Below are 9,516 nucleotides of genomic sequence, written 5' to 3'. Positions count from 1 at the left end.
AGCAGAGGGTGGTGTTTTGTAAATTAGTAGATAAGTGACATAGGCAATGAAGTCGGAACCTGACAAATGTGATGCCTTGCCCTGTACCAGACTCTACAACGCATTCGGGTTTCACAGATACCTTCAGCATGCCAGGGAGCAAGGGATGCGGGACGAGTAGGAAAGTGGTCCAGGTTCTTAAGACACTCACAGGCTGGTGGGACTGAATGACTCAGGCAGATGGAAGTGGGGTTACGGAATGGTGATTATGGAGGGACACACATGTGGGGTGTGGGAGCGGTCGCAGAGGCCCCCTAGAGGGGCAGCTCCCAGGGTTGACCCCACTGTCTGGGGGCCCTGAGGTGGCCTTGCATCCTTCAGCGTGAAGTAATGTTTCCCTGTGGGAGGACCCATGCACGCACACAGCTGGAGGCAGGGGAAGAGGAGCTGGGGATCATGGAGCTGGATCAAGCAAGAAGACTTTTCAGGTAAAATCCTAAGACTAGAGGATAGGAAAGTCCGATCTGTAGTTGCCTTTGGGCGTTTGCCTTTGGGAAGGGCCGTGAGGGAGCCTCTTAAACTGCTAAAAATATTCTATATTTTATTTGGATGGTGATTGCAGGAGGGAGAGAAGGAAAGAGAGAGACTCTAAGATTACATTTTTAAAAAAACCACCTAGGCCTATTACAATAACTGGACTTATTAATTATGTCTTTTTTATTGTTGCTTGTTTGAGGGTTTTTGGGGATGTTTTTTGTTAATCCTCACCCGAGGATATTTTTTTCCACTGATTTTTAGAGAGAGTAGAAGGGAGGGAGGGACGGGGAGAGGGAGAGAAAGAGGGAGAAACATCGATGTGAGAGATACACATCTATTAGATGCTTCCTGAAAGCACCCTGACTAGGGCCAGGGATCAAACCTGCAACCTAAATACGTGCTTTGACCGGAAATTGAATCCATGACCCTTAGGTGCGTGGGTCAGTGCTCTAACCACTGAACCACTGGCCAGGGCCATTATGTCTTTTCAATAGCACAAATATTATCCATCTTGTATTTCCTATTTACAAGTATTTTCATTTGTGTGATCTCATTTATTTCTCTTAACAAAGCCTTAGATTAATTAGAATTTTATGCCAGAAACTCAAACTCAAATGGATTAAATAAACTTGTCCCAAATCACCCAACTAGAAAAGAACAGAACCAGGATTTGAGTTAGTTCTCCTAGCTTGTAGTTCAGCTCTAATCCCATTATTCCAAGCTAGTTTACAAATTGGGACCTATTAATTTCATATTCTAACTGCAGTTTGTGCCAAGAAGGCCCAAGAAGCATTTCTTAGCTGCTCCTAACATAAAATTTTCCCATTCAGTTCAGCCAAGCCTGATCTACCATGTTCAGGCATAAACCAGCTCTTGGGGGACTGGTGGGGGGACACCACCCACACCTTCCAACAGCTCATGGGCTAGTGGAGGAGGCAGGTTGTGCAGACCTCGTCATGGCTGAAGTAGTGGATGAAACAGGTGCTGTGCTAGAGATACTAAGGGTGATATGAAGGCAGATGAGGCAGCCATGGTTTTTGGTTGGCATTAGTCTCATCCCCAATATATTTGGCTATCCTGAGGACCAACCTGGTGGCTACCAATTCGCTCTAACTTGCGTGATTCCTGAAGAAGCTGATTCTATGCACTTCTCCACGTAATTTCTGTGTTTTCTCTTTTCTACATGTTCCTTGGGTCTAACTTGGGAAGGCAAGGGGAGCCCTGGAGTTTTACTCATCAGTCCCTTCTCTGGAAGTCATGTTAACCATCGCAACACTGAGTTTGCTTCTGAGATTGTCAGGTATTAGCTGGAAGAAGAGGGAAAACACAGGGTTTCATTGGCAAGGGGCAAAGTCTGAGATTTCTGCCTGATCAAAGTTCAAGGAGGCCAACTCCCCCAGCTCTCTCCTTGAGGGTCAGCTGGTATGATAGGAGCATGAGGTTAATCCAGATGAGCCCAGATGTGCTCCTGCTCTGCCTCTCTCCACTGCTATAAACAAAGCTTTAGTTTCATCCTCTGGGCAGGATAATGCCTGCCTCACAGGGCTGCCCTAAGAATGAAAGGGTTTCACCTATGTCAGACGCCATGGTACTCTTATAATTGGCATTGAATTCCCACCCCGAGGAGACCTTTCAGAGTTTCTCCTAAAAGCCCTGGAATGGATTCACTGGGTATTGCATTCACATAAACACCCCTCTTTAAGCGGCCCCCTTTGAAGATTACTTCACACTTCTTCAACGCTAGACTTGCCTATTTATTTATTTTTATTTTTATTACTTTTTTTAATCCTCACCCGAGGACATTTTTCAATTGATTTTCAGAGAGAGTGGAAGAAAGAGGAAAAGACAGAGAGAAATATCGATGTGAGAGCAACACATCTATTGGTTGCCTCCTGTATGAGCCTGCAACTAAGGTATGTGCCCTTGACTGGAATCAAACCCTGGACCCTTCAGTCAGCAGGCCAACGCTCTATCCACTGAGCAAAACTGGCTGGGGCTAAACTTGTCTATTTAAATTCCAGAACAGGATGCCTTTGCTTTCAGAAACCCCAGTGTGACTTCCAAGGCTGCCTATCATGCTACCCTGGAAAAGGTGCAGCTCCTGCGACAGCCACCTCGTTCAATGGCATGGATGAGATGAGGCTGAAATGGTGACTGTAGCTGGGACCCAGGCCAGGTTCTTATTTTGCCCTGAGGCTCATGCACAGTCAGCCGTCCAGTGGATTTCCGTTCTCTAAAGCAAAATAGCTCAAGAGGCCCATAGTGTGGACCAGAGAGTCGGGAGGAATAGCCATGGGGCAGGAAAGGCCTATGAAGTCAAGGACCTACGCTGCTGACTTCCTACACCCTTTCAGATAAATGGTTCTCTATCCTCTAAAAATGAAAAAGCCTCAGATTCAAAAGCAAGCCCCAACCCTCCATGATGACATGGAAAGCAGGTGACCTCTCTTGAGTAGCATTACATTGCCATTCAGTCTCTTAAGGAAGTGGGACAATGTAACCCCAGCCCCTTGAAAGGAAAAGTTTCATTTCCTGACCCCTCACACCTCCTCTCAGAACATCTCCAGGTCCCCGCATTTCTCTTGGGTCTGGAAACTCAGAAAACAAGTGCCTAAACTCCAAGCAGGTGTCTATCATCATTAAAAGAAATAAAGTAGTGATTGTCTAGCACAGAGTCTTAATTATCAGGAGAAAATGGTAATCTGACCTTTCGGATAGTGTTAGTGCATCTGTCTCCTTTTCCTCCCAGGGGGAAAACAGTTTGCTTTAAACACAGGACTTCATACAACCTGAAAAGAATTTCTGGATCTCAAGAAGTGGCAGCACTGAGAAGGCAGATTCACACAAAGGAAAACTTACTACTTTGGTATCTCAGATCACAAATTACAAACGGTACGTACAGCCTGAGAAACACCATTCAGTAGCCTGCCAAGGAGAAGCAATCTCTTCCTTTTCTCAACCAAGATTTTAAAAAGTAGAAAAGGATCCAGATTTCACTTTTCCACGTGCACTGGGACCCATGGGGCCTGGGCCCTAACCTGGGGCATAACCTCTCAGAGGGCCATTCTAATCTTAGCACAATGGCTTCCTCAGATCAAGGTGACCTCCCTCAGCAAATGTTTTTCTTGTGTGCCACTCCCTGGCTGCCTTGCCTGTGGCCTTATGCAACTCCTCTTATCTGCTCAGGAGCAAGTGGTAAGGGAATGTCCTTCTGGACACAGCTAATCTCGCTATCAGCCCTAGATCTCTGAGATTATGGTGTTTAATTATACTTTGGGTTTGGGGAGCTCATTTTCCCCTTGGTACATTCAGGTCTCTGATTTCACCTTCCTGAAACCTTTTTGTCTGAGAGACACAATGTTGGGCCACTTAACCCTTCGGCCCCAGTTTTCTTCTTCCTAAAATGAAGCAGCTTGACTAGAACTTTTTGTGTATCAGCCCAAGGAAATATAGCAGTCGGGGCAGAGCTGGCTGGGACTGCAATCAAACGCCAGTCCGTCTTCTTTCTGGGAGATGAGCTGCTGGCCCGCCTTTCCGGTGATCCTGAATGTCATGTTCACCGGCATTCCTCTCCTTCCAGTCTGCTCCCCTGCTGGAAACCCCACTGAGCAGCTCATCCTGTTCCCCAAATCCTCTCTGGCTACCTGAGTTATCACTCCCACTTCCCTCAGTGGAAGCAGGCCCCTCACTCAGACTCTGTGTTCCCTCCCCACCTGGGCTTCCTTCCTGCACCTCCAGGCCTCGCCCTCAAGATACCCTGACAAGTGAGGGTCATACTCTCACCCTGCTTCCCCCACCCCAGACCTGTTCTTGGCGAGGAGGGGCTTCCTTTGGCTCAGGATTCACAACCAGGCCCTGACTCTTGGTTCCAGAACAGGCTTTGGCCATGGGCCTAGGACAGTGGGTCACACGCCTCCTGGGAGCACACAGGAATGGGCCCTTCCCATGAGATGCATGAAAACTCAATGACAAAGGTAATCCTGTTTTGTCACGTTGACAAGCAAGAGCAAGCCTGCAGGAGGGAGGGCCAGTCCAGCCCAGGAAGGCAGACTGAGCCATTGCTAGCAGGCCAGTATGGTGAGCAGCTCAGCACCAGGTTCTCTGAAGGCCCTGCCTTCTAGGGGCCTTCCAAACCAGGGCCACATCTTTGTCTCCTGTTCCTTCTACCTAATTTATAACATACAAACACACACACATGCATACACATGCACACAGACGTACACACGCTCGCGTGCACGCACACATCCCCATACACATGGTGTGCGAACAGTTCTTCTCCCATTGAGGCTCAGAGGGTTTTGCTGATTTTGGAATCCTTGAGTTCTAAGAAAAGGTATAAATGTGTGCCATGATCAGGGTCAGCCTGGCATCCTGTGTCTCCCTGGAGTGATAGGAAGTTCACTCTTTCCCTACTTCACTCTGCCTGAAGTTCCACCACCAAAGATGCATTCATTCTGTTTATCCTCAAAGATCTCTCGGTCTTCAGAAGTCTCTCCTCCTCTGAAAAAATAAATAGCTGGGGAAGAAACTGCTATGGGTCCCCAGTGCCAGTGGGGACAGAAAGGACCTGCAAGGAGAGCAGAAAGGACCTGCAAGAGAGGGGTGGCCTGGTGAGAAGATGGGGCAAAAGAGCAACCCACAGTGTCGTGTCATGCCCAGTCTGCCTGGGCTGAAGAAGAGGCGAGAAATTTCACTTATTTCATTCAACAAGTATGGACTGAGTCCTTATTGTGTGCCAGGGGTCATGCCAGGCACTGGGGATACTGTGGCAAGCCAAACCAGCTGGTTCCTGCCTGTGTGGAGCTATGGTTCACTTGCAGGAGGGTGGGGAAAAATGAACCCCAAAAAATCACACTAACAAACATGTCATTGCAAACCAAGATTAGTGTACTTAAGGAGTGTTCTGCAAGAATAGCTCCAAGGAAACAACCTGGACTGGGCGACCAATAAGCCTTTCTGAAGAAGTGATGCTTAATCCTAAAGAAGAGGAAACTAACTAGAAAAAAACAGGGGAGAGTAGGCATTCCAGGCAGAGGGACCTGCTTGTGCAAAGGCCCTGTTAGTATAAAGGCCCACCTAACACTGCTATTGTGTATGATCATTAACCTTCAGTAAACTCTGAACTTGAAGGAAAATGTTCCCTTCTAAAAATGGGTTTCCCTTTCCCTTTCCCCTTCCACTTACTCCTGCACTTAAATCAATACCAAGGGACGCAGAGAAGGTAAGCTATGCCGGAGAAAGCCTTAAAAAAACAAAAGTGCAGACAGCAGCTATGACAGCCATTTCCTGTTTGGTATCTCTCACCACAAACCTTCTTAGCCAAATAAATTAGCACAGGAAAACATTTTGGAGAAGGATGTGGAAGAAACACAGTCTGAGAAACCAAGAAAAAGATCTCATCGGCTTTTCAGAAAAGAGCAAAGGTCTGAGGTAAGAGCCAGGGCCACCAAACTGGAGGGGCTAAAGAAATCCGACAGTGAGTCGAGATACTGAGTCCCCAGTCCTGTGCTTAACCTGGAGGAAGCTGAGGCCAAGAGAGGACCCGGATCGGTCAATGGCAGGGCGGGCCTTGAAGCCCATCTCTGGGTTCTGTGTCCTATGTTCTCCCCCTGGCTTGCTCCCTCTGGTTCCCTCAGACAGCAGCTTCTGGCTTTCTTTTATCGGAGGAGGAACAATGGGGTTGGAACTGCCTCTGAGACCACTATAGGTGAAGCTTGGTTGTGCCTTGGGTAGAGGAGCCCCGTGTCCTTGTAATACAAAAAGGAGGATGAGGAGTTGTAGACACCAGGTTTTCTATATTTGATCCTCACAGTGACCCTGGGAGACAAGGACTCACATCTCCATTTTACAAATGAGGAAACAGAGCCTCTGTGAGGAGGGTGGACTCGAGGTAGCACCCAGGTAGAGTGGCAGAACTGGTCTAGTTTGAAAGCCCATACTTTACTTTCTCCCCCTTTTTCCAGTCTAAGTCCTCAAGTTCCCCACCCAGATTGCCAGTAAGCTATACACCACTTCCAACTGCCCCTCCCATCGGACGGCCTTCTCACACCTGGACAGGTGTTCAATGTAGCCCTCTCTGTCACAATGCCCCCAAGAAGAGGCGTGCATTGGTCCCTCTGTCCCATCCCTGGGGCTGGCTGGTGTGTAAACATGTAGGCTGGCACGGGATCCTCTTACTTTGGGTGTGTGTCAAACATTTTGTTTTGTATTGATTTAGCTATTCCTCCCAGAAGTTAAAACAGAAAATTTCCAAACTCAAAATCCTACTATTCGCATCCGAACAGCTCTGCATGCTCAATGTCTGGTCTTGTTCTGTTCCAGAAAAGCTCATTCACTAACACACTCCAGGTAACAATCAAGCAGTTTGCAAGGGCATGCTGCTGGCTCTCAGGTCCGGAGGAGGAGGAACACCGCAGGGTTCAGTGGCAGAGGTGACTAGTTGTCCTCCAATACCCATTCTCTTTGTCTTTCTTTAATAATTGCACTCTCAAATGTTAGCTGAGCACATAGCTATCTGCCCAGCTAGAGACGTTTTTCACAGCATCCCTTGCAGCTAGGAATGACCACCGGACAAAGATCTAAACACGGGAATATGTGCACAAGTGATTGTGTCCCTTCTAGTCATGTCATTGAAAGAAATAAGCCTGTGTTTACTCACCTTTTCTCCTTTCTAATGGCTGGAATGTACATGTGATGACAAGGGCAGGAGCAGCCACTTTGGACCCAGTACTGCTCACCTCTGGGCTGTTAGTGAGGGGAGAAAAAATCTTCCATTTTGTTCAAGACACTCTATTTTTGGTTCTCTGATTCACAAACTTAAACTGACCCTAAGTATTTATGCACTAATGTGAATAAATCTCTAAGTGGGGTACATACCATGCAGCACTTTTCAAGTATATATGACCTTAATACCTATTCCTCAAAACAGTTTAGAAAGGTGCTACTTGAAATACATCTTATAAAACATTTAAAACACTTTTTTCAACATTCTCAGAACCCAAGCTATAACTCAGCCCAGAAGCTGTGCTTGTCCCCAGTTATTCACCCAATAGAAGTTTATAGTGCATAAACTACTCTCCCCCCAACACTTCTCTAAAAGAATCCACTTCTTTTCCTCAAACCACTGGCCTTATCCCCACAATAGGCCACATACCCTGCACTTCTAACTATGGGAGTTCATGCTCCAGGAGACCATAAAGATAGAGCCTCAATCCCAGAAGAGGTTATAAAAATTATACTGTCAGTTATACTGACACCAGCCACTGGTGTCCTGATTTAAAAAAAGAAAAAAAGATTTATCCAAAGAAGATAAAGGCTCCCAAGCATGAGCAAGAAACAGTTCCAGATCATGGAAAAGTTGTGTTTAGAAAACAAGTCAAGAGCTCATTTGATTGAAAAAGAAAATATGCCCACAGCAAACATCATACTTAAAGATAAAAGATAAAAGCTTCCCTCTAAGATCAGCAACAAGATGAGGGTATGCCCTCTCACCACTTGTTTTCAACATTGTACTGGATGTTCTAGCTAGGGCAATGAGGCAACAGAAAGAATTAAAAGGCATTCAGATTGGAAAGTAAGAAGTAAAACTATTTCTATTTGTAAATGATATTTTTATGTAAACCCATAAAATAACTAATAGAACTAAAAACAAGTATAGCAGGGTTGATTTCAGAGATTTTGATTATTGATTTCAGAGAGTACAGGGGAGAGAGAGAGAGAGAGAGAGAGAGATTAAGGAAGAGAAGAGAAGAGGAGAGGAGAGGAGAGGAGAGGAGAGGAGGGGAGGGGAGGGGAGGGGAGGGGAGGAGAGGAGAGGAGAGGAGAGGAGAGGAGAGGAGAGGAGAGGAGAGGAGAGGAGAGGAGAGGAGAGGAGAGGAGAGGAGAGGAGAGGAGAGGAGAGGAGAGGATATCAAAGATGAGAGAGAATCATTGATCAGCTGCCTCCTGCAAGCCCCTCCCCAGGGATCGAGCCTGCCACCCAGGCATGTGCCCTTGACCAGAATCAAACCCTTCAGTTCATAGACCAATGCTCTATCCACTGAGCCAAACCAGCTAGGGCCATTTTAAAGGTTTTTAAATAGAAAATCATAATAAGAAAATTATGAACTTTCCTGTTTTTACACCTCTCCCAGCCTCCAAAAAAGGCAGGTGGGAGGGGAGGTGAGCATTGGCTTCTACATGCAAAGCCCACCCGGTGGAAGACCTTGCATCTGGACCCTCTGGCTCCACCAAAGCCAGCTGAACATGGGCATCGAGATCAGTACATCAAATCTCCCTTAGCACAGAGATTGGTAAGAGCACCATCAAGTCTTCTGGCTGCCCCAAGTTTCCCTCATATTTAAGTCCTGGATTGTGAGTGAAACTGCTATTTCCCTTAAACTGAAGGAGAGAGCCCATGATACCTAAAAAAGATGCTAAGATATGAAGATAGGAGAACAGAGATAGAAGAGAAACTCAACTTCCATCAAAGCCACAATTCTCAAATTAAAATTTCCCATTAATCATACATTTCCCTCTAGAATTCAGAAATGAGTTTCAAAGTAACATTTTAAGCCGTAGCTGGTTTGGCTCAGTGGATAGAGCGTTGGGACTGCAGACCGAAGAGTCCTGAGTTTGATTCCAGTCAAGGGTATGTACCTCAGCTGCAGGCTCCTCCCTGGCCCAGCAGGAGGCAACCAATCGATGTGTTGCTCTCACATCAATATTTCTGTCTTTCCCTCTCTCTTCCACGCTCTCTAAAAATCAATGGAAAAAATATCCTCAGGTGAGGATTAAAAAACAAAGTAACATTTTAAGTTTACCATCCTATTGTCTAGTACAGTGGTCGGTAAACTCATTAGTCAACAGAGCCAAATATCAACAGTACAACGATTAAAATTTCTTTTGAGAGCCAAATTTTTTAAACTTAAACTACATAGGTAGGTACATTGTTATTAACTTAATTAGGGTACTCCTAAACTGGCCTTTGCTAAAAACGTCCTCAATCTGAGGGGTCGACCT

The sequence above is a fragment of the Myotis lucifugus genome, unplaced genomic scaffold (genome assembly GCF_000147115.1).
Source record: "Myotis lucifugus unplaced genomic scaffold, Myoluc2.0 scaffold_7, whole genome shotgun sequence".
Taxonomy (NCBI): domain Eukaryota; kingdom Metazoa; phylum Chordata; class Mammalia; order Chiroptera; family Vespertilionidae; genus Myotis; species Myotis lucifugus.
Note: the sequence above shows the minus strand (reverse complement) of the source record.